The sequence below is a fragment of the Bos grunniens genome, chromosome 2 (assembly GCF_055505025.1).
Source record: "Bos grunniens cultivar Pamir isolate PY7600 chromosome 2, Bosgru_T2T1.0, whole genome shotgun sequence".
Taxonomy (NCBI): Eukaryota; Metazoa; Chordata; class Mammalia; order Artiodactyla; family Bovidae; genus Bos; species Bos grunniens.
This window is the reverse complement of record NC_141166.1, coordinates 134,284,904-134,308,556: the sequence shown is the minus strand read 5'-3', so window position 1 is coordinate 134,308,556 and position 23,653 is coordinate 134,284,904. Positions and strand designations below refer to the sequence as shown.

Genomic DNA, 23,653 nt, shown 5'->3' with positions numbered 1-23,653 from the left:
TAAGTAGGATCCCGTTGCCATTTACTTTGTTGCTTTGGGTTTGAGTTTATACACCTTTTCCATGTTTCCTGTCTAGAGAAGATCCTTTAGCATTTGTTGAAGAGCTGGTTTGGTGTTGCTGAATTCTCTGAGCTTTTTCTTGTCTGTAAAGCTTTTGATTTCTCCTTCATATTTGAATGAGATCCTTGCTGGGTACAATAATCTGGGTTGTAGGTTTTTCTCTTCTATCACTTTAAGTATGTCCTGCCCTTCCCTTGTGGCTTGAAGAGTTTCTTTTGAAAGATCAGCTGTTATCCTTATGGGGATACCCTTGTGGGTTATTTGTTGTTTTTCCCTTGCTGGTTTTAATATTTGTTCTTTGTGTTTGATCTTCATTAATTTGATTAATATGTGTCTTGGGGTGTTTTCCCTTGAGTTTATCCTGTTTGGGACTCTCTGGTTTTCTTGGACTTGGGTGGCTATTTCCTTCCCCATTTCAGGGAAGTTTTCAATTATTATCTCCTCAAGTATTTTCTCATGGACTTTCTTTTTGTCTTCTTCTTCTGGGACTCCTATGATTCAAATGTTGGGGCATTTAACATTGTCCCAGAGGTCTCTGAGGTTGTCCTCATTTCTTTTAATTCTTCTTTCTTCCTCTCTTCTTCATTTATTTCCACCATTCTATCTTCCACCTCACTTATCCTATTTTCTGCCTCAGTTTTACTGTTGGTTCCCTCCAGAGTGCTTTTGATCTCAGTTATTGTATTATTAATTATTGATTGACTCTTTTATATTTCTTTAGGTCCTTGTTAAACTTTTCTTGCATCTTCTCAATCCTTGTCTCCAGACTATTTACCTGTTACTCCATTTTGTTTTCAAAATTTTGGATCATTTTTATTATCATTATTCTGAATTCTTTTTCATGTAGACTCCCTATATCCTCCTCTTTTGTTTGGTTTGGTGGGCTTTTATCATGTTCCTTTACCTGTTGAGTATTTTTCTGTCTTTTTATCTTGTTTAGGCTCCTGTGTTTGGGGTGACTTTTCTGTAGAATGGAAGTTTGTGATTCCTCTTTATTGTGGAGTTTCCTCCCTGTGGATGTGGTTAAATGAGTGGCTTATCAAGGTTTCCTGGTTAGGGAAGCTTGCATCGGTTTTCTGGTGCATGGAGCTGGATCTCTTCTCTCTGGAGTTCAATGAAGTGTCCAATAATGAGTTTTGAGATGTCTATGGGTTTGGTGTGACTTTTGGCTGCCTGTATTTTTGTGCTTAGGGTTATGTTCCTACTTTGTCGGAGAGTTAGTTTGGTATGTCTTGCTCTGAAACTTGTTGGTTCTTGGGTGGAGCTTTGTTTCAGTGTAGATATGGAGGCTTTTGGATGAGCTCTTGTCGATTAATGTTCCCTGGGAATAGGAGTTTTCTGGTGTTCTCAAGTTTTGCATTTAAGCCTCCTGCCTCTGTATTTCATTTATTCTTACAGTAGCCTCAAGACTTCTCCATCCATACAGCACTGATGATATAACATCTAGGTTAATGGTGAAAGATTCTCCATAGTGGGGGACACCCAGAGAGTTTTACAAAGTTACATGGAGATGAGAAGAGGGAGAACGGAGATAAAGGTGACCAGGAGGAGAAGAGGGAAGAACAAGCTAGCCAGTAATCAGTTCCCAGTAATCAACTCAGAGAGGTTCACAGAGTTCCATAGAGAAGAGAAGAGGGAGGAAGGAGATAGACATAACCAGGAGGAGAGGAGGGGGAGTCAAAAGGAGAGAGACCAGTCTAGTCTGTGATCAGTTCCCTAAGTGTTCTCCACAGCCCAGAACATCCTAAGAGATTCACAGAGTTAAGTAGAGAAGAGAAGGGGGAGGGAGGAGATAGAGGTGACCCGGAGGAGAAAAAGGACAGTCAAAAGAGGAGAGAGAAATCAAGCCAGTAATCACACTCCTAAGTAAAAATGGATACTGAAGATTGGATTCTTAAAAGTACAGAATTGGTAACAAATACCAAAAAGCAAAGATTAAAAATATAGAGATTAGACTCTCAAAATACAATAGTTTTAAAAAATCTCAGAAGTTATAAAAAAATATGAAAGTTTCTTTTAAAATAGGGTCTTTTTTACAAGGTAATAGTAGATTTTTAATTTTTTAATTTTATTTATTTATTTTTTAAATTTTATTTTATTTTTAAACTTTACATAATTGTATTAGTTTTGCCAAATATCAAAATGAATCCACCACAGGTATACATGTGTTCCCCATCCTGAACCCTCCTCCCTCCCCATACCATCCCTCTGGGTCGTCCCAGTGCACTAGCCCCAAGCACAAGTGGGCAAAGGTGGTCATTTATTTAGGCTCACTTGTTCAATTGTGCTGTGGGGAGAGAGGAACACTGCAAACACAAATCATTGGTGTATGTGGGAAGTGCTCGCAGTGTCTGGGCCACACTGGGTTTGCCCCCACTCACGGTGTGTGTGCTTTCCTGGTCTACACTGCTCAGGCTCCAGGTTGCTCTGCAGGGGAACTGTCTAAAGTGGCCCCTGGGTTGCATGTACTTCCCAGGTCGAAACAGCTCAGGTTCAGATTTTTGGGTACTCCACAAAGGCACAGACTCTGTTGGGCCTCCGTTTTGTGCCCTTCCCAGGTCTGAGCAGCTCAGGCGACCAGGTGCTTGGAGAGTGCACATTCCCCAGGTGGGGCGGTGTGTCTTATCACCTCCCTGGTCCCAGCCGCTCGGTTTCCTGGAAGCGCAGCGGGAGCACCATCTCAGGTGTGCTGTGTGTCTCCTCTGGGGAGCTGATCTCTGGCTGCAACCCTCCTGGCGGATGTCAACTGTCCAAGATCCCAGGAAGGCTCGGTTAACAACTGGGAACGTGTTCGCAGTTTGGTAGGGGATGCCTTCTCTGGGGCTGAGTTTGCCCCTTTCTGGCTCTGGCTGCCACCTGCCTGCCTCCCTGCCTCTGGCGGGGGATTGTCTGGTCTGCTGCTGGCTAGCTCTCCTCTGGTATTCGCTCAGTCCTTTGTTCTGTGAGTGGGCCAGCAGTGCCTTAGGTTAGAGCTCTTCCCAGGAAAGTTCTTTCTCTCTCTCTCTTTTTTTTTCTCTCTGAGTATCCCACAGTTTGGGTTGCTATCTCAGGTTAGCTCCCTCAGATTGCCCTCAGGGCATTCAGGCCCCGTCCTTACCCTAAGCAATGCAGCCTGTGCCTCCCTGTTCAGCCCCCACTTGCTGGTGGCAGACGTGAGTGTCTGAACTACTTCTCCACTGGGAGTTGCAGTTAGACGCATAATCTGTGGGTTTTATTTATTTTTTCCTCCAAGTTATGTTGCTCTCTGAGATTCCAAAACTCCCCACAGACCCACCAGTGACAGGGTTTCCGGGTGTTTGGAAACTTCTCCTTTTTTACATCTTCCTCTTCTGGACAGGTCTCCTTCCTTAACTCTTTTGTCTCTCTTTTTATCTTTTATATTTTGTCCTACTTCCTTTCAAAGACAATGGGCTGCCTTTCTGGGTGCCTGGTGTCCTCCACCAGGATTCAGAAGTTGTTTTGTGGTATTTGCTCAGTGCTAGAATGATCTTTCAATGAATTTGTGGGGGGAGAAAGTGGTCTACCCGTCCTATTCCTCAGCCATCTTAGCTCTGCTCCATAGGGACTTTAAAGAGGTTATTATTTTAAAGGATTTCTTCCTAATCCAAGAGGAGATAAAACAAGATTAAGATGCAATCATGCAAAGAAAGACCATATGAGGACACAGAGAGAAGATGGCCATCTGGCAGGAGATCCTGAGAGAAACCAACCTTGCTGGCCAACACCTTGATCCAGCACATCTACCTTCCAGAACTATGAGGAAATAAATTTTTGTTGTTTAATTCACCCAGTCTGTGGTATTTATTTTGTTTGCTGCTGCTGCTGCTAAGTCGCTTCAGTTGTGTCCGACTCTGTGCGACCCCAAAGATGGCAGCCCACCAGGCTCCCCTGTCCCTGGGATTCTCCAAGCAAGAACACTGGCAACTGGGTTGCCATTTCCTTCTCCAATGTATGAAAGTGAAAAGTGAAAGTGAAGTTACTCACTGATGTGTAGATCAGTCTTATGGACTCTGTGGGAGAGGGAGACGGAGGGGAGATTTGGGAGAATGGCATTGAAACATGTATAATATCATGTATGAAACGAGTCGCCAGTCCAGGTTCGATGCACGATACTGGATGCTTGGGGCTGGTGCACTGGGACGACCCAGAGGGAGGGTATGGGGAGGGAGGAGGGAGGAGGGTTCAGGATGGGGAAACACAGGTATACCTGTGGCGGATTCATTTAGATATTTGGCAAAACTAATACAATATTGTAAAGTTTAAAAATAAAATAAAATTAAAAAAGAAAAAAAAAAAAAAGAAAGTGAAGTCACTCAGTCGTGTCCGACTCTTCGCGACCCCATAGACTGCAGCCTACCAGGCTCCTCCGTCCATGGGATTTTCCAGGCAAGAGCACTGGAGTGGGTTGCCATTGCCCTCTCTGATTTATTTTGATGGTCAGGTCAGAGGTAATTAATACAGGTGGGGGAATGAAAAGGAGAGGCAGTCAAGGAAGTCAAAGGGGTTTCAATTCTTGGAGGAGGTAGTGGTTGGTGCAAATCCCATTTGGATTAGGCACAGGGCATCACTAGCAAATCCTTTGGTTCCCACCACCATGCCATTGTCTGGTTTTTCTAAAAAGAAATTTCCTATACATTCTACTCACTCTCCAGGTTTTGGAATGCAGTTCTTTATTATCTCCATTCAGCAGCCAAGGAAACTGAGGTTTATATCTTTTGTGACTTGCCTGTAACTTTATAAATATTTAGGGACAGATCTCCTGACCCTCTTCTTAAATTCCTGCAATGCAATTCTCCCAGGTCACTCTACTCTGCAGAGTGATTCTGAAACTCCAGAATTACTTCAGGAGCTTGTTTGCAGCAAGTTAGCTCAGTTGGTAAAGAATCTGCCTGCAATGCAGGAGACCCAGGTTAGATTCCTGGGTCGGGAAGATCTGCTGGAGAAGGGATAGGCTACCCACTCCAGTATTCTTGGGCTTCCCTTGTGGCTCAGCTGGTAAAGAATCTGCCTGCAATGTGGGAGACCTAGTTTTGCTCTCTGGGTTGGGGAAATACCCTGGAGAAGGGAAAGGCTACCCACTCCAGTGTTCTGGCCTGGAGAATTCCATCTCTAGGAATTCTCTGTATAGTCTTTGGGATTGCAAAGAGTCAGACATGACTGAACGACTTTCACCTTCACTTTCTTTCACTTTCAGCTCTGGTCTGATAGAAGCAAAATGAAATACAAGCTAGATTGTCATAGATGGATAGACACAGGGTCTCCTCAGCAGCTGGCCTGGCAATCCTAATTGGCAAGCACTTTTGATAAGCCAGCTAAGGGTGGTAGCCTCAGGCTGGAGCTCTGGTTCTTGGTGACAGAAGCCAGATTCTCTGCCAGCATAGAGGGAGAGAGTAGGGATGCAGAGGACAAGACTCTCAGGAGAAACAGAGTGACTGAAGACAGTGAATGGAGGCAAAAGCTTCCACTGCAAATGTCACTATGGGATGTGAGTTATTTCAAACTGAGAGCCATCAAAGCCCAAAAGACTCTGGAAGAAACTTTGAACTACTCCTTAATGCCTAGAAGAATATACCTTGAGGACCTGTTCCAGGAAGTGAGTTATTGGCATAGGGTCACTATAATGTGAACTAGGTGTGCAGACTGGGAGGAACCCAGCAAAGTTTCTTTGTTAAGAGTCTTCTCTGTGTCCCACTGTATCTGATGGCCCAGTAAACATTTGTTAACCAAACATTTGTTTTTCTATTTTTATGTCAAAGTCCAAAACCCCTTTTCTTTTCATTGGAAAAGACTTTGATGCTGGGAAAGATTTAAGGCAAAAGGAGGAGGGTGGCAGAGGATGAGTTGGTTAGATAGAATCACTGACTCAATGGGCACGAATCACAGCAAACTCTGAGAGATAGTGAAGGACAGGGAAGCCTGGCTTACTACAGACCACAGGATTGCAGAGATTCAGCCATGACGTAGCAACTGAACAACAGCAACCCAAACCCCTGACCCAAAATTCTTTTCTGTCTTTAGCCACGGATGATTTTTAAGATGGGAGTTTCAGCCATTTTGGTGAATTATTCAGCTTTCCTGTGTTTCTCCCATGTGTGTGTGTGTGTGCAAGCTATGTCATTTCTGTCATAGCCAACTCTTTGTAATCCTGTGGATTGTAGCCTGCCAGGCTTCTCTATCCATGGGACTGTCCAGTCAAGAATACTGTATTGGGTTGCTATGTCCTCCTCCAGAGGATCTTCCTGACCCAGGGATCGAAACTATGTCTCCTGCATTGCAGGTAAATTCCTTACCACTGAATCACTAGGGAAGCCTTCTCCAATGTGTACATGTTATTAGACTTTGTTTGATTTTTTTCTGCTAATCTGTGTCATGTCAACTTAGTTCTTAGACCGGCCAGAAGAACCCAGAAGGGGAGAAGAAAATTTCCTCTCCAATAACAGTTTATTACCCCTCAAAATGTTAGGCTAGTGACTGAGGGGAAAGGGCCTCATCTTCCTCCCCTACAACATGCATGCATGTTAAGTCGCTTCAGTTGTGTCCAACTCTGTGCGACCCCATAGACAGCAGCCCACCAGGCTCCTCTGTCCCTGGAATTCTCCCGGCAAGAATACTGGAGTGGGTTGCCATTTCCTTCTCCAATGCATGCATGCATGCTAAGTCGCTTCAGTTGTGACCAACTCTGTGTGACCCTATGGACAGCAATCCACGAGGCCCCTCTGTCCATGGGATTCTCTAGGCGAGAATACTGGAGTGGGTTACCTTTCCTTCTCATACAGAGCCTTTAGCAATTTGTGTGGAGGTCTCTAATGCTTAGAACAGTTGGTGTGTGTGTGTGTGTATGCACACACATATGTTTTGTTTCAGGACTGGTGGAAACTCCAAGAAGAGGATGGAAACTTGAGGTTTTGATTAAAGACAAACCAGCGGCACAGAAGCAGAAACACCAATTCTGTAAGCTAACTCCTGTCTCCAGGGCACCTTATTTGTATGTACCCTAACCCCCACAATCCTACAACACTGACACATCTCGTCCATCTGCCCTGACCTGGGCTTCCTCCTTGGCATGGCCATAGGAGGCCATGTGCCTGCTTCCCCATCTTTCCTTCCCTGGGATCAAACTTTCTTCAGAAGACCTACTGTCCATTTGTTGGCCTAACTGCTACCTTAGTTTGACAATCATTTCATAAACCTTCTCAAAATGCCCTTTCTCACCTGGACACACATCTTCTACCCTAGTCACCCCCAAGACTTGGTTTCTATCTAGTTCCCTCCTTGGGCCAGTGGCAACATTTTAGAATGGTTCCACCTTTAACTTCTTGTGGAAGCCAGAGCAAAAGCCTGGGATTGCAGGAGTGGGGGTGGGGTTGTTAGCAAGAGCAAAGGGATTCTTGTTCTGTGTGTGTGTGATTGGAAGAATCCTGCAACTTTCTGCCTTGGAGAGGGCAGGGTCTTGGAGAGCCCCTTGAATCATGGATGAAAGCTGGGTCAAGACTTGTAGGTGAGTTGTGGGGAGCTCTGGGGATGTGTGTAAGGTGGGGGATGACCACCTAACCACAGTAGATGCACTGTTTGGGAACAACATTTTAAGGAGTCAAACTTATTCCCTGTGAAAGATGGCAATTCAAACACATTATATCTGAAAAGAAAAAGTGTGCAAAAATAAGATAAAAACTTGAAACAGGAACAGGAAGATTTCTCTGTTTGCTTTTTTTCCCTTCCAGAATTACCAGTATAAATGATCTCTTTTTACATTACAAACTAGTGTTGACATATAGAAACTTAATTGTGTATTTGTTATGACAAAGTGATACCCATGACTGATAGAACTGCAGAGTTTAATTAGAGAGGGAGAATGAAATATTACCTGTGTTAAGCTGAATGAACACCAGTTATAAATGCTGACCTCAGCCTGGGGAAATGCTGCACTTAGCCTTAGGCTAGGTCTTTTGGCCAGTGGAGCTCACTCCTTCCTTTCTTCAAGTGGGACTAGTGTCTGCCTGCTATCCACACACCCAATTGGTGGAAGTCTTTCTCTCAGACCCCTTATGTAAATGCCACCTGCAACCCTGTGCATTTTTTAAGGCCTCCAGACCCTTTTCTAAAGTTTTCCAATTTTCTCCAGCCCCACCTACCTCCATGAGTTAGACTGAGGAGAAAAAGGAGAAAGTACAGGTTTTTGTACCAAAATCCTTTACTAGTTTCCTTGGGCAGCATCAATTAACCTCATTTACTTGCCTCTACCTATATGTATGTCAGGAAGCAACAGTTAGAACTGGACATGGAACAATAGACTGGTTCCAAATAGGAAAAGGAGTACGTCAAGACTGTATATTGTCACCCTGCTTATTTAACTTACTTGCAGAGTACATCATGAGAAACGCTGGCCTGGAAGAAGCACAAGCTGGAATCAAGATTGCTGGGAGAAATATCAATGACCTCAGATATTCAGATGACACCACCCTTATGGCAGAAACTGAAGAGGAACTAAAAAGCCTCTTGATGAAAGTGAAAGAGGAGAGTGAAAAAGTTGGCTTAAAGCTCAACATTCAGAAAACTAAGATCATGGCATCTGGTCCCATCACTTCATGGGAAATAGATGGGCGAACACTGGAAACAGTGTCCAACTTTATTTTTGGGGGCTCCAAAATCACTGCAGATGGTGACTGCAGCCATGAAATTAAAAGACACTTACTCCTTGGATGGAAAGTTATGACCAACCTAGATAGCATATTCAAAAGCAGAGATATTGCTTTGCCAACAAAGGTCCGTCTAGTCAAGGCTATGGTTTTTCCAGTGGTCATGTATGGATGTGAGAGTTGGACTGTGAAGAAAGCTGAGTGCTGAAGAATTGATGCTTTTGAACTGTGGTGTTGGAGAAGACTCTTGAGAGTCCCTTGGACTGCAAGGAGATCCAACCAGTTCATTCTAAAGTAAATTAGTCCTGGGTGTTCATTGGAAGGACTGATGCTAAAGCTGAAATTCCAATACTGTGGCCACCTCATGCCAAGAGTTGACACATTGGAAAAGACTCTGATGCTGGGAGGGATTGGGGGCAGGAGGAGAAGGGGACGACAGAGGATGAGATGGCTGGATGGCATCACTGACTCAATGGACGTGAGTCTGAGTGAACTCCGGGAGTTGGTGATGGACAGGGAGGCCTGGCATGCTTTGATTCATGGTGTCGCAGATTTAGACACGACTGAGCGACTAAGCTGAAAACTGAACTGAACTGAAGATGTGAAGAACAACGCTTATTCTAAGGGATGATTTTACTATTAAATGAGTTATAATAATATAAAGTTCCTGTCTTATAGGCATCCCTTCTTTTTTGTAGAGTACTTTATAGAGCATTCATGCACTTACGCCATATCTCATCATTTATTCATTCATATTCACCAAATTTACCTGTGTGTGCTTTTTTTTTGGGGGGGGGGACGGCATGCCTTGCAGGCTGTGAGATGTTAGTTCCCTGACCAAGGATTGAACCTGTGCCCCCAGCGCTGGGAGCTGGGAGTCTTAACCACTGGATTGCCAGGGAAGTGGGTTTACCATTTTGAAAGGCATGATGCTGCCTTTTTCATCTGTATCCTCACAGTACCACAGGTCTAACTGTAAAATGCAATTGGTTTTAATTGTCCTGGACTAGCCATCCCACTTGACTCTACCCTGTTTCCTGCCCCTTAGACAATGATATCATCAAAACATTGACTTCATTACAGTGGGTTTATAATAATTAACTAATATAAAGCATTATATTAATCCTAATTAATTAATGTAAAACATGATTAATCCTAAAGCATGCTCAAACTTTCAGGAGAGTAAAGGCAAGTTCTTGACCTTGTGGATTTCATAGCCCAATCACACACAGGATAGTCCTGACAGGGTGTCTGGTGAATAGAAAAGAGGTGACACTCTTCACCTGAGTTTTTCTCATATATTCATCTGGTGCACAACAATCATATCTGGATTTAAAAAAATGTCAATCTTGAAAGGTAAACCAATGGGTTGACAACCAGGAGCCTTGGATTTTCACTGAGTCATCACCCAATCTCCAATGAGGGTGTGCTTGCCTAACATTGTGGGTATGAATTCATCACATTTCTTCTCTAATAACTCAAAATCCTGTGAAATGAGGGGGTGATCCTGCACCCTCAGTGACCTTTGTGTAAATCATTCCATGCCTTAGTTTGCTAAAATGAAACAAATGAACTATGTTTCCCTCTTGTCAAACATCTGGTGTTTTTCTTCATGTATTTTGCTTTCGGTGACTCATAGTACCCAAAGATATCATTTCATGTTTTTCTTTAGAAGTTTAGTTTTGCTTTCCTCACATAAGTCTAACATTTGGCAACTGTCCCAGCATCATCTACTGGGACACACACCTTTCCCCACTGATTTGTAATAATACTACTGCCATATATCAATTTTTTGTCTATGTGCAAGACTATTTCCACCCTCTCTATCTAATTCTATTATTATTTCTGCTTCTGCTGAGTTTTTAAAAAATTACTTTGCTTTATAGCAAATCTTGACTCTAACACGGTATGCAATTTTTTAAATAATTCTTTTGTTAAAATCATCCTTGATTTTCTTGGCTTTTGGAATTCTACATACATATTAAGATCAGCTAGCAAATTTCAGAAACAAATCCGTTGGGATTCAGGTTAGATTTACATTGAATTTTAAAATTAGTTTGGGGAGAACTGACATGTTTAAACTACTGAATTTTGGTATATTAGCATGATATAGGAGAAGGCAATGGCACCCACCTCCAGTACTCTTGCCTGGAAAATCCCATGGATGGAGGAGCTTGGTAGGCTGAAGCCCATGGGGTCGCTAGGAGTCCGACATGACTGAGCGACTTCCCTTTCACTTTCCACTTTCATGCCTTGGAGAAGGCAATGGCAATCCACTCCAGTGTTCTTGCCTGGAGAATCCCAGGGACAGGGAAGCCTGGTGGGCTGCTGTCTATGGGATTGCACAGAGTTGGACACAGCTGACATGACTTAGCAGCAGCAACAGCATGATATAGCTCTCAGGTTATTCAACTTTTTCTTTTGCCATTCAATTAACTTGTAATTTTTATACACAAAGGACTTGCCCATATTTATTTAAATCTGTTTTATATAAAATTATTTTATACTTTTTTATATAACATTTCTTTGCTATTATGATGTGCATCACTAGATGGTCAACAAAAATCAGATTGATTATATTCTTTGCAGCCAAAGATGGAGAAGCTCTATAAAGTCAGCAAAAACAAGACCAGGAGCTGACTGTGGCTCAGATCATGATCCTCTTATTGCCAAATTCAGACTTAAATTGAAGAAAGTAGGAAAAACCAGTAGAAAATTCAAGTATGAACTAAATCAAATCCCTTCTGATTATACAGTGGAAGTGAGAAATAGATTTAAGGGACTAGATCTCATAGAGAGAGTGCCTGATGAACTATGGATGGAGGTTTGTGACATTGTACAGGAGGCAGGGATCAAGATTATCCCAAGAAAACAAAATGCAAAAAAGCAAAGTGGCTGTCTGAGGAGGCCTTACAAATAGCTGTGAAGTGAAGAGAAGTGAAAAGCAAAGGAGAAAAGGAAAGATATACCCTTTAAATGCAGACTTCCAAAGCAGAGCAAGGAGAGATTTAAAAAAAAAAAAAAAAAAAAACCCTTCCTCAGTGACCAGTGCAAAGAAATAGAGGAAAACAATAGACTGGGAAAGACTAGAGATCTCTTCAAGAAAATTAGAGACACCAAGGGAATATTTCATGCACAGATGGGCTCAATAAAGGACAGAAATGGTATGGACTTGACAGAAGCAGAAGATATTTTTATTTTATTTTATTTTTAAACTTTACATAATTGTATTAGTTTTGCCAAATATCAAAATGAATCCGCCACAGGTATACATGTGTTCCCCATCCTGAACCCTCCTCCCTCCTCCCTCCCCATACCATCCCTCTGGGTCGTCCCAGTGCACTAGCCCCAAGCATCCAGTATCGTGCATCGAACCTGGACTGGCAACTCGTTACTTACATGATATTTTACATGTTTCAATGCCATTCTCCCAAATCTTCCCAACCTCTCCCTCTCCCACAGAGTCCATAAGACTGTTCTATACATCAGTGTCTCTTTTGCTGTCTCGTACACCAGGTTATTGTTACCATCTTTCTAAATTCCATATATATGCGTTAGTATACTGTATTTATGTTTTTCCTTCTGGCTTACTTCACTCTGTATAATAGGCTCCAGTTTCATCCACCTCATTAGAACTGATTCAAATGTATTCTTTTTAATGGCTGAGTAATACTCCATTGTGTATATGTACCACTGCTTTCTTATCCATTCATCTGCTGATGGACATCTAGGTTGCTTCCATGTCCTGGCTATTATAAACAGTGCTGCGATGAACATTGGGGTACACGTGTCTCTTTCCCTTCTGGTTTCCTCAGTGTGTATGCCCAGCAGTGGGATTGCTGGGTCATAAGGCAGTTCTATGTCCAGTTTTTTAAGGAATCGCCACACTGTTCTCCATAGTGGCTGTACTAGTTTACATTCCCACCAACAGTGTAAGAGGTTTCCCTTTTCTCCACACCCTCTCCAGCATTTATTATTTGTAGACTTTTGGATCGCAGCCATTCTGACTGGTGTGAAATGGTACCTCATAGTGGTTTTGATTTGCATTTCTCTGATAATGAGTGATGTTGAGCATCTTTTCATGTGTTTGTTAGCCATCTGTATGTCTTCTTTGGAGAAATGTCTATTTAGTTCTTTGGCCCATTTTTTGATTGGGTCGTTTATTTTTCTGGAGTTGAGCTGTAGGAGTTGCTTGTATATTTTTGAGATTAGTTGTTTGTTGGTTGCTTCATTTGCTATTATTTTCTCCCATTCTGAAGGCTGTCTTTTCACCTTGCTAATAGTTTCCTTTGATGTGCAGAAGCTTTTAAGGTTAATTAGGTCCCATTTGTTTATTTTTGCTTTTATTTCCAATATTCTGGGAGGTGGGTCATAGAGGATCCTGCTGTGATGTATGTCAGAGAGTGTTTTGCCTATGTTCTCCTCTAGGAGTTTTATAGTTTCTGGTCTTACGTTTAGATCTTTAATCCATTTTGAGTTTATTTTTGTGTATGGTGTTAGAAAGTGTTCTAGTTTCATTCTTTTACAAGTGGTTGACCAGATTTCCCAGCACCACTTGTTAAAGAGATTGTCTTTAATCCATTGTATATTCTTGCCTCCTTTGTCAAAGATAAGGTGTCCATATGTGCGTGGATTTATCTCTGGGCTTTCTATTTTATTCCATTGATCAATATTTCTGTCTTTGTGCCAGTACCATACTGTCTTTGATAACTGGCTTTGTAGTAGAGCCTGAAGTCAGGTAGGTTGATTCCTCCAGTTCCATTCTTCTTTCTCAAGATTGCTTTGGCTATTCGAGGTTTTTTGTATTTCCATACAAATTGTGAAATTATTTGTTCTAGCTCTGTGAAGAATACTGTTGGTAGCTTGATAGGGATTGCATTGAATCTATAAATTGCTTTGGGTAGTATACTCATTTTCACTATATTGATTCTTCCAATCCATGAACATGGTATATTTCTCCATCTATTGGTGTCCTCTTTGATTTCTTTCACCAGTGTTTTATAGTTTTCTATATATAGGTCTTTAGTTTCTTTAGGTAGATATATTCCTAAGTATTTTATTCTTTCCGTTGCAATGGTGAATGGAATTGTTTCCTTAATTTCTCTTTCTGTTTTCTCATTATTAGTGTATAGGAATGCAAGGGATTTCTGTGTGTTGATTTTATATCCTGCAACTTGACTATAGTCATTGATTAGCTCTAGTAATTTTCTGGTGGAATCTTTAGGGTTTTCTATGTAGAGGATCATGTCATCTGCAAATAGTGAGAGTTTTACTTCTTCTTTTCCAATTTGGATTCCTTTTATTTCATTTTCTGCTCTGATTGCTGTGGCCAAAACTTCCAAAACTGTGTTGAATAGTAATGGTGAAAGTGGGCACCCTTGTCTTGTTCCTGACTTTAGAGGAAATGCTTTCAATTTTTCACCATTGAGGATAATGTTTGCTGTGGGTTTGTCATATATAGCTTTTATTATGTTGAGGTATGTTTCTTCTATTCCTGCTTTCTGGAGAGTTTTTATCATAAATGGATGTTGAATTTTGTTCTGCATCTATTGAGATAATCATATGGTTTTTATTTTTCAATTTGTTAATGTGGTGTATTACATTGATTGATTTGTGGATATTGAAGAATCCTTGCATCCCTGGGATAAAGCCCACTTGATCATGGTGTATGATCTTTTTAATGTGTTGTTGGATTCTGATTGCTAGAATTTTGTTAAGGATTTTTGCATCTGTGTTCATCAGTGATATTGGCCTGCAGTTTTCTGTTTTTGTGGCATCTTTGTCAGGTTTTGGTATTAGGGTGATGGTGGCCTCATAGAATGAGTTTGGAAGTTTACCTTCCTCTGCAATTTTTTGGAAGAGTTTGAGCAGGATAGGTGTCAGCTCTTCTCTAAATTTTTGGTAGAATTCAGCTGTGAAGCCGTCTGGACCGGGGCTTTTGTTTGCTGGAAGATTTTTGAGTACAGTTTCAATTTCCGTGCTTGTGATGGGTCTGTTAAGATTTTCTATTTCTTCCTGGTCCAGTTTTGGAAAGTTGTACTTTTCTAAGAATTTGTCCATTTCTTCCACGTTGTCCATTTTATTGGCATATAATTGTTGATAGTAGTCTCTTATGATCCTTTGTATTTCTGTGTTGTCTGTTGTGATCTCTCCATTTTCGTTTCTAATTTTGTTGATTTGATTTTTCTCCCTTTGTTTCTTGATGAGTCTGGCTAATGGTTTGTCAATTTTATTTATCCTTTCAAAGAACCAGCTTTTGGTTTTGTTGATTTTTGCTATGGTCTCTTTTGTGTCTTTTGCATTTATTTCTGCTCTAATTTTTAAGATTTCTTTCCTTCTACTAACCCTGGGGTTCTTCATTTCTTCCTTTTCTAGTTGCTTTAGGTGTAGAGTTAGGTTATTTATTTGACTTTTTTCTTGTTTCTTGAGGTGTGCCTGTATTGCTATGAACTTTTCCCTTAGGACTGCTTTTACCGTGTCCCACAGGTTTTGGGTTGTTGTGTTTTCATTTTCATTCTTTTCTATGCAAATTTTGATTTGTTTTTTGATTTCTTCTGTGATTTGTTGGTTATTCAGCAGCGTGTTGTTCAGCCTCCATATGTTGGAGTTTTTAATAGTTTTTCTCCTGTAATTGAGATCTAATCTTACTGCATTGTGGTCAGAAAAAATGCTTGGAATGTTTTCTATTTTTTTGAATTTACCAAGGCTAGCTTTATGGCCCAGGATGTGATCTATCCTGGAGAAGGTTCCATGTGCACTTGAGAAAAAGGTGAAATTTATTGTTTTGGGATGAAATGTTCTATAGATATCAATTAGGTCTAACTGGTCTATTGTATCGTTTAAAGTTTGTGTTTCCTTGTTAATTTTCTGTTTAGTTGATCTATCCATAGGTGTGAGTGGGGTATTAAAGTCTCCCACTATTATTGTGTTATTGTTAATTTCTCCTTTCATACTTGTTAGCATTTGTCTTACGTACTGTGGTGCTCCCGTGTTGGGTGCATATATATTTATAATTGTTATATCTTCTTCTTGGATTGATCCTTTGATCATTATGTAGTGACCTTCTTTGTCTCTTTTCACAGTCTTTGTTTTAAAGTCTATTTTATCTGATATGAGTATTGCTACTCCTGCTTTCTTTTGGTCCCTATTTGCATGGAAAATCTTTTTCCAGCCCTTCACTTTCAGTCTGTATGTGTCCCCTGTTTTGAGGTGGGTCTCTTGTAGACAACATATGTAGGGGTCTTGTTTTTGTATCCATTCAGCCAGTCTTTGTCTTTTGGTTGGGGCATTCAACCCATTTACGTTTAAGGTAATTACTGATAAGTATGATCCCATTGCCATTTACTTTATTGTTTTGGGTTCGAGTTTATACACCGTTTTTGTGTTTCCTGTCTAGAGAATATCCTTTAGTATTTGTTGGAGAGCCGGTTTGGTGGTGCAGAATTCTCTCAGCTTTTGCTTGTCTGAAAAGCTTTTGATTTCTCCTTCATACTTGAATGAGATCCTTGCTGGGTACAATAATCTGGGCTGTAGGTTATTTTCTTTCATCATTTTAAGTATGTCTTGCCATTCCCTCCTGGCTTGAAGAGTTTCTATTGAAAGATCAGCTGTTATCCTTATGGGAATTCCCTTGTGTGTTATTTGTTGTTTTTCCCTTGCTGCTTTTAATATTTGTTCTTTGTGTTTGATCTTTGTTAATTTGATTAATATGTGTCTTGGGGTGTTTCTCCTTGGGTTTATCCTGTTTGGGACTCTCTGGGTTTCTTGGACTTGGGTGATTATTTCCTTCCCCATTTTAGGGAAGTTTTCCACTATTATCTCAAGTATTTTCTCATGGTCTTTCTTTTTGTCTTCTTCTTCTGGAACCCCTATGATTCGAATGTTGTAGCGTTTAATATTGTCCTGGAGGTCTCTGAGATTGTCCTCATTTCTTTTAATTCGTTTTTCTTTTATCCTCTCTGATTCATTTATTTCTACCATTCTATCTTCTAATTCACTAATCCTGTCTTCTGCCTCTGTTATTCTACTATTTGTTGCCTCCAGAGTGTTTTTAATTTCATTTATTGCATTATTCATTATATATTGACTCTTTTTTATTTCTTCTAGGTCCTTGTTAAACCTTTCTTGCATCTTCTCAATCCTTGCCTCCAGGCTATTTATCTGTGATTCCATTTTAGTTTCAAGATTTTGGATCAATTTCACTATCATTATTTGGAATTCTTTATCAGGTAGATTCCCTATCTCTTCCTCTTTTGTTTGGTTTGGTGGGCATTTATCCTGTTCCTTTATCTGCTGAGTATTCCTCTGTCTCTTCATCTTGTTTAAATTGCTGAGTTTGGGGTGTCCTTTCTGTATTCTGGCAGTTTGTGGAGTTCTCTTTATTTGGTGTTTCCTCACTGTGTGTGGGTTTGTACAGGTGGCTTGTCAAGGTTTCCTGGTTAGGGAAACTTGTGTCGGTGTTCTGGTGGGTGGAGCTGTATTTCTTCTCTCTGGAGTGCAATGAAATGTCCAGTAATGAGTTATGAGATGTCTATAGTTTTGGGGTGACTTTGGGCAGCCTGTATCTTGAAGCTCAGGGCTGTGTTCCTTTGTTGCTGGAGAATTTGCTTGGTATGTTTTGCCCTGAAACTTATTGGCCCTTGTGCGGTGCTTGGTTTCAGTGTCGGTATGGAGGCATTTGATGAGCTCCTGTCAATTAATGTTCCTTGGAGTCAGGAGTTCCCTGGGGTCAGGGTTTGGACTTAAGTCTCCTGAGAAGCAGAAGATATTAAGAAGAGGTGGTAAGAATACACAGAAGATCTGTACAAAAAAAGATCTTCATGACCCAGATAATCACGATGGTGTGATCACTGACCTAGAACCAGACATCCTGGAATGTGAAGTCAAGTGGGCCTTAGGAAGCATCAGTACGAACAAAGCTAGTGGAGGTGATGGAATTCCAGTTGAGCTATTTCAAATCCTAAAAGATGATGTTGTGAAAGTGCTGCATTCAATATGTCAACAAATTTGGAAATCTCAGCAGTGACCACAGGACTGGAAAAGATCAGTTTTCATTCCAGTCCCAAAGAAAGGCAATGCCAAAGAATGCTCAAATTACTGCACAATTGCACTCATTTCACGTGCTAGTAAAGTAATGCTCAAAATTCTCCAAGCCAGGCTTCAACAATACATGAACCATAAACTTCCAGATGATCAAGCTGGTTTTAGAAAAGGCAGAGGAACCAGAGATCAAATTGCCAACATGTGCTGGATCATTGAAAAAGCAAGAGAGTTCCAGAAAAACGTATACCTCTGTTTATTGATTATGCCAACACCTTGTACTGTGTGAATCACAGTAAACTGTGGAAAATTCTGAAAGAAATGGGAATACCAGGCCACCTGACCTACCTCTTGAGAAATCTGTATGCAGGTCAGGAAGCAACAGTTAGAACTGGACATGGAACAACAGACTGGTTCCAAATAGGAAAAGGAGTATGTCAAGGCTGTATATTGTCACCCTGCTTATTTCACTTATATGCAGAGTAAGTCATGAGAAACGCTGGGCTAGATGAAGCCTAAGCTGGAATCAAGATTGCTGGGAGAAATATCAGTGACCTCAGGAATGCAGATGACACCACCCTTATGGCAGAAAGTGAAGAACTAAAAAGCCTCTTGATGAAAGTGAAAAAGGAGAGTGAAAATGTTGGCTTAAAATTCAACACTCAAAAACAAAGATCATGGCATCTGGTCCCATCACTTCATGGCAAATAGATGGGGAAACAGTGAAAAGAGTGGCAGACTATTTTGGGGGACTCCAAAATCACTGCAGATGGTGACTGAAGCCATGAAATTAAAAGATGCTTACTCCTTGGAAGGAAAGTTATGACCACTCTAGACTGCATGTTAAAAAGCAGAGACATTGCTTTGCCAAAAAAGGTCCATCTAGTCAAGACTATGGTTTTTCCAGTGGTCATACATGGATGTGAGAGTTGGACTATAAAGAAAGATGAGTGCCAAAGAATTGAATCTTTTGAACTATGGTGTTGGAGAAGACTCTAGAGAGTCTCTTGGACTGCAGGGACATCCAACCTGTTCATCCTAAAGGAAATTAGTCCTGAATATTAATTGCAAGGATTGATGTTGAAGCTGAAACTCCAATACTTTGGCCACCTGATGCAAAGAGTTGACTCATTTGAAAAGACCCTGATGCTGGGAAAGATTGAAGGCAGGAGGAGAAGGGGACGACAGAGGATGAGATGGTTGAATCGCATCACTGACTCAGTGGACATGAGTTGAGCAAACTCCAGGAGTTGGTGATGGACAGGGAGGCCTGGCATGCTGCAGTCCATGGGGTGGCCAAAAGTGAGACATGACTGGGTGACTGAACTGAACTGAACTTCTGTTTAGCCTATTGTTATTGTTCATTTGCTAAGTCATGTCTGCCTCTTTGTGACCCCATAGACCACAGAACACCAGGCTTCCCTGTTCTCCTCTATCTCTCAGAATTTGCTCAAGTTCATGTCCATTGAGTCAGTGATGCTATGTAACCACCTCATCCTCTACTGCCCTCTTCTCCTCATGCCCTCATTTTTCCCCCAAATCAGGGTCTTTTCCAGTGAGTCAGGTGGCCCAGGTATTGGAGCTTCAGCTGCAGCATCAGTCCTTTCAATGAATATTCAGGAATGATTTCCTTTAGGATTGACTGGTTTGATCTCCATACTGTTCATGGGACTCTCAAGAATCTTCTCCAGTATCAGAATTCAAAAGCATCAATTCTTTGACACTCAGTTTTCTTTATAGTCCAACTGTCACATCCTTACATGACTACTACAAAAATCATAGCTTTGACTATATGGACCTTTGTTGGCAAAGTGATGTTTTTGCTTTCTAATACACTTTCTAGGCTTGTCATAGCTTTCTTTCCAAGAAGCAAGTGTCTTCTAATTTCATGGCTGCAGTCACTGTCCACAGTTATTCTGTAGCCCAAGGAAAGAAAACCTGTCACTGCTTCTGCTTTTTCCCCTTTTATTTGCCATGAAATGATGGGGCAGCCACTTGGGAAGATCAGCTGGAAAAGGGAAAGGCTACCCACTCTAGTATTCTGGCCTGGATAATTCCATGGACTGTATAGTCCATAGGGTTGCAAAGACTTGGACATGACTGAGCAACTTTCACTTTATCAGCATAGGAAAAGAGTGTAATTGTCTGATAGTTTGAACCTTCTTTAGCCCTACCCTTCTTTTGGACTGGAATGAAAACCGATATTTTCCAGTCCTGTGGCCACTGCTGAGTTTTCCAAATGTACTAACATATTGAGAGCAGCACTTTAACAGCATCCTCTTTTAGGATTTTGAATAGCTCAGCTAGAATTCTATCACCTCCACTATCTCTGTTGTAATTCTTCTCAAGGCCTTATTAACTTCACACTCTAGGATATCTGGCTCTAGGGGAGTGACCACACCATGGTGGATATCTGGGTTATTAAGAATGTTTTTGTATAGCTCATTTGTGTATTTTTGTCATCTCTTCTTAATTTTTTCTGCATCTGTTAGGTCCTTACCATTTCTGTCCTGTATTGTACCCATCCTTGCACAATGTTTCCTTGATAGCTCCAATTTTCTTGAAGAGATCTCTAGTCTTTCCCATTCTATTGTTTTCATCTATTTCTTTGCATTGTTCATTTAGGCAGACTTTTTTTTTTTTATTTCTCCTTGTTATTCTGTGGATCTCTGCACTCAGATGCATATATCTTACCCTTTCTCCTTTGCTTTTCTCTTCTCTTCTTTCCTCAGCTATTTGTAAAGCCTCCTCAGACAACCACTTTTCCTTCTTGCATTTCTTTTCTTCTTTTATTTATTTTTTTAAAGATGATTTTATTCACTGCCTCTGTACAGTGTTAGGAACATCTGTCCATAGTTCTTCAGGCAGTCTGTCTACCAGATCTAATCCCTAGAATGAATTTTCCACTTCTACTGTATAATCATAAGGGATTTATTTAGGCCATACCTGAATGGCGTAGTGATTTTCCCTACTTTGTTTAATCTAAGCCTGAATTTTGCAGTAAGCAGCTGATGGTCTGAGCCACTGTCAGCTCCAGGTCTTGTTTTTGCTGACTGTATAGAGCTTCTCCATCTTTGGCTGCAAAGAATATAATCAATCTGATTTTGGTATTGACCGTTTGGTAATGTCCATGTGCAGGGTTATCTCTTGTGTTTTTTGGGAAATGGTGTTTGCTATGACCAGTGCAAATACTTGGCAAAATTCTGCTAGCTTTTGCTCTGCTTCATTTTGTACTCCAAGGCCAAACTTGCCTGTTAATCCAGGTAACTCTTGACTTCCTATCTTTGTATTCCAATCCCCTATGATGAAAAGAACATCTGTCTTTGACGTTAGTTCTAGAAGGTCTTGTAGGTCTTCATGGAACTGGTCAAATTCAACTTCTTCGGCATGAGTGGTTGGATAGACTTGAATTACTGTGATATTGAGCAGTTTGCTTTGGAAGTGAACCAAAATCATTCTGTTGTTTTTGAGAAATACACCCAAGTCCTACATTTCTTTGATGACTATGAGGGCTTATCCAATTATTGCCTAGACTAAATAGTTATTAAAAATGTTATTAAATTTTGTATCATCTTACATCCATCCATTGACTCAAATTAGATTTAGCAATTAATAACCTTTCTTGGATTTTCTAAGTAAGTGCCTAGAATATTTCTGCCTTTTGTTGTTTGTTTATTTTATTTGACCTCATGGTGATCATGGCTTCCATGTTGAAGGGAAAGTTTTAAATGGTCAAACATTATATTAAGTGTTTGCTATAGATTATTTTTTATCAAACTAGGAAATTTCATTTTGTTCTTACTTCCTTAAATTGTTTATTTATAAACCATAAATGATATATGGTAATGTTGATTAAATCTTTTCTATTATTTTCCTTGATTATATGTACACCTGTGACTGATTCATGTCAATGTATGGCAGAAACCACCATGATTGTAAAGTAATTAACCTCCAATTAAAATAAATAAATTAATTAAAGAAATGTATGTTGAAAACAATCACAATATTGTAAAGTAGTTATCCTCCAATCAAAATTAATTAATGAATATATTAACAGATTTTCTCTGATTTATTTTAACTACTACTTAACATCTTTATAACATACATTTTTTATGCATTTACCTGAATTTTTAACATTTTTGAAAATGTGTCTTACAGTTATAGTCTGTTAGACTACTTGAATGGAGATGTTTTTCTTTGATATTCAACAGCATTTCATATTAAGTGAGCTGCATTTTAGGTTTTCTAATATTTAACTATTTAACAATTCTGATATAAACCCACCTTAATATAATTTATTTGGTATCTTTGTATTTATTTCATAAGATAGGACTATAATTTTTTGCTTTCTTCTACCTACCTTATTTTATTTTATTGTATTTCATTGAAATATAGCATTATTTTCAGATGTATGACATAATGGTTATATATTTGTATGTATTCCAAAATGATCACCATACGTCTACTTAACATCCATCGTCATATGTGTTGTGTGTGCTGTGTGCTCAGTGGCTCAGTCATAGCCAATTGAACCCCAGTCTCTTGCGTCTCCTGCATTGGGAAGTTGATTTTTCACCACTGTGCCACCTGGGAAGCATGCGTCTATCAACGGCTGTGTGAAAAGAGGAAACCTTGATGTTTCAGACAACATGGATGACTCTTTAGGGCATTATGCTCAGTGAACTAAGTCAGACAAAGACAAATGCCGTATGATCTCATTTATATGTCAAGAATCCCTGACAATATGCTGGATATTAGAACACAGTGAATCCAAGCTAACAGTGTGCCACAGCCGTTACAGAGCTGACTGCTTAAATGATCAAGCTAATATGACCTCATGTATATGTGGACTCTTTTAAAAATAAATAAATAAACTAGCTCATTGTTACAAGAACAGATTGGTGGTTGCCCAAAGCAATGGCAGGGAATGGGGAAGGGCAGCTAAATGGGTGAAGGGAGTTAAAGATACAAACTTCCTGTTACAAAATAAGTAAGTCCTGAGGATGTAAGGTGTAGCATGTTGACAATAATTAATGTGTATATTAGTTGCTCAGTCATGTCCGACTTTTTGCAACCCCGTGGAGCCTGCCAGGCTCCTCTGTCAATGGAATTTTCCAGGCAAGAATAGTGGAGTGGGTTACCATTTCCTTCTCCAGGGGATCTTCCCTAACCAGGGATCATCCTGGATCTCCTGCATTGCTGGCAGATTCTTTACCATCTGAGCCACCAGGAAAGCCCCCAGTAGTTAATAATACAGTATTATGTATTTGAAAGTTGCTATAGTTACAAGTTTTTCTTTGTGATGAGAATGTTAAAGATTTCCTCTTAGCAACTTTCAAATATATAATATTGTGTTATTAACTATTGTCAACATACTGCACATTACATCCCTTCATGTGTTTCTCATCTGTCAAGGTTTTTTTTTTTAATCTAACAAAGTGTTCATATTATAACTTATAAATTAAGTGGTATGAAATAGTTTACTTATCTTATGATTTAAAAATCTCTCTATAGCTATAGCCCTCTTTTCTTCTGAGTATTTTATTTCTTCTTTTTCTTTATATTTAGAGTCTGTCCATGCTATTAGTTTTTAAAATAGTATATACTTTTGTTTTTCATAATCTTTATTACTATTTCTTTATTTTATATTTCATAAATTTTAACCTATCAACGTTTTCATTGTTCTGCACTTTAAGTTTTATATTCTATTCTTTTTCTAATCTCTTGTTTTGCAAGTTTGGATAATCTTTTTTCTTTTCTAATATATACAACTCAACTAGTCCTTAGACTTTGACTATCTAATAAAAATTGTTCGGTTTTTACTAATTTGTAATTTTCATTAGGATTCTTTTCACAAATATATGTTTTTCACATTTCTAAGGAAATGTGAAGGCTACTTTGTGCTGTTTCTTGCTTAT

General features: G+C 40.0%; 1 pseudogene; it reads right to left on the bottom strand.

Annotated features, from left to right (window-relative positions):
• Nucleotides 1–2,461: 2,461 nt before the first annotated feature.
• LOC147378792 (uncharacterized) overlaps nucleotides 2,462–23,653 on the bottom strand; it is a 98,982-nt pseudogene continuing 77,790 nt past the window's right edge.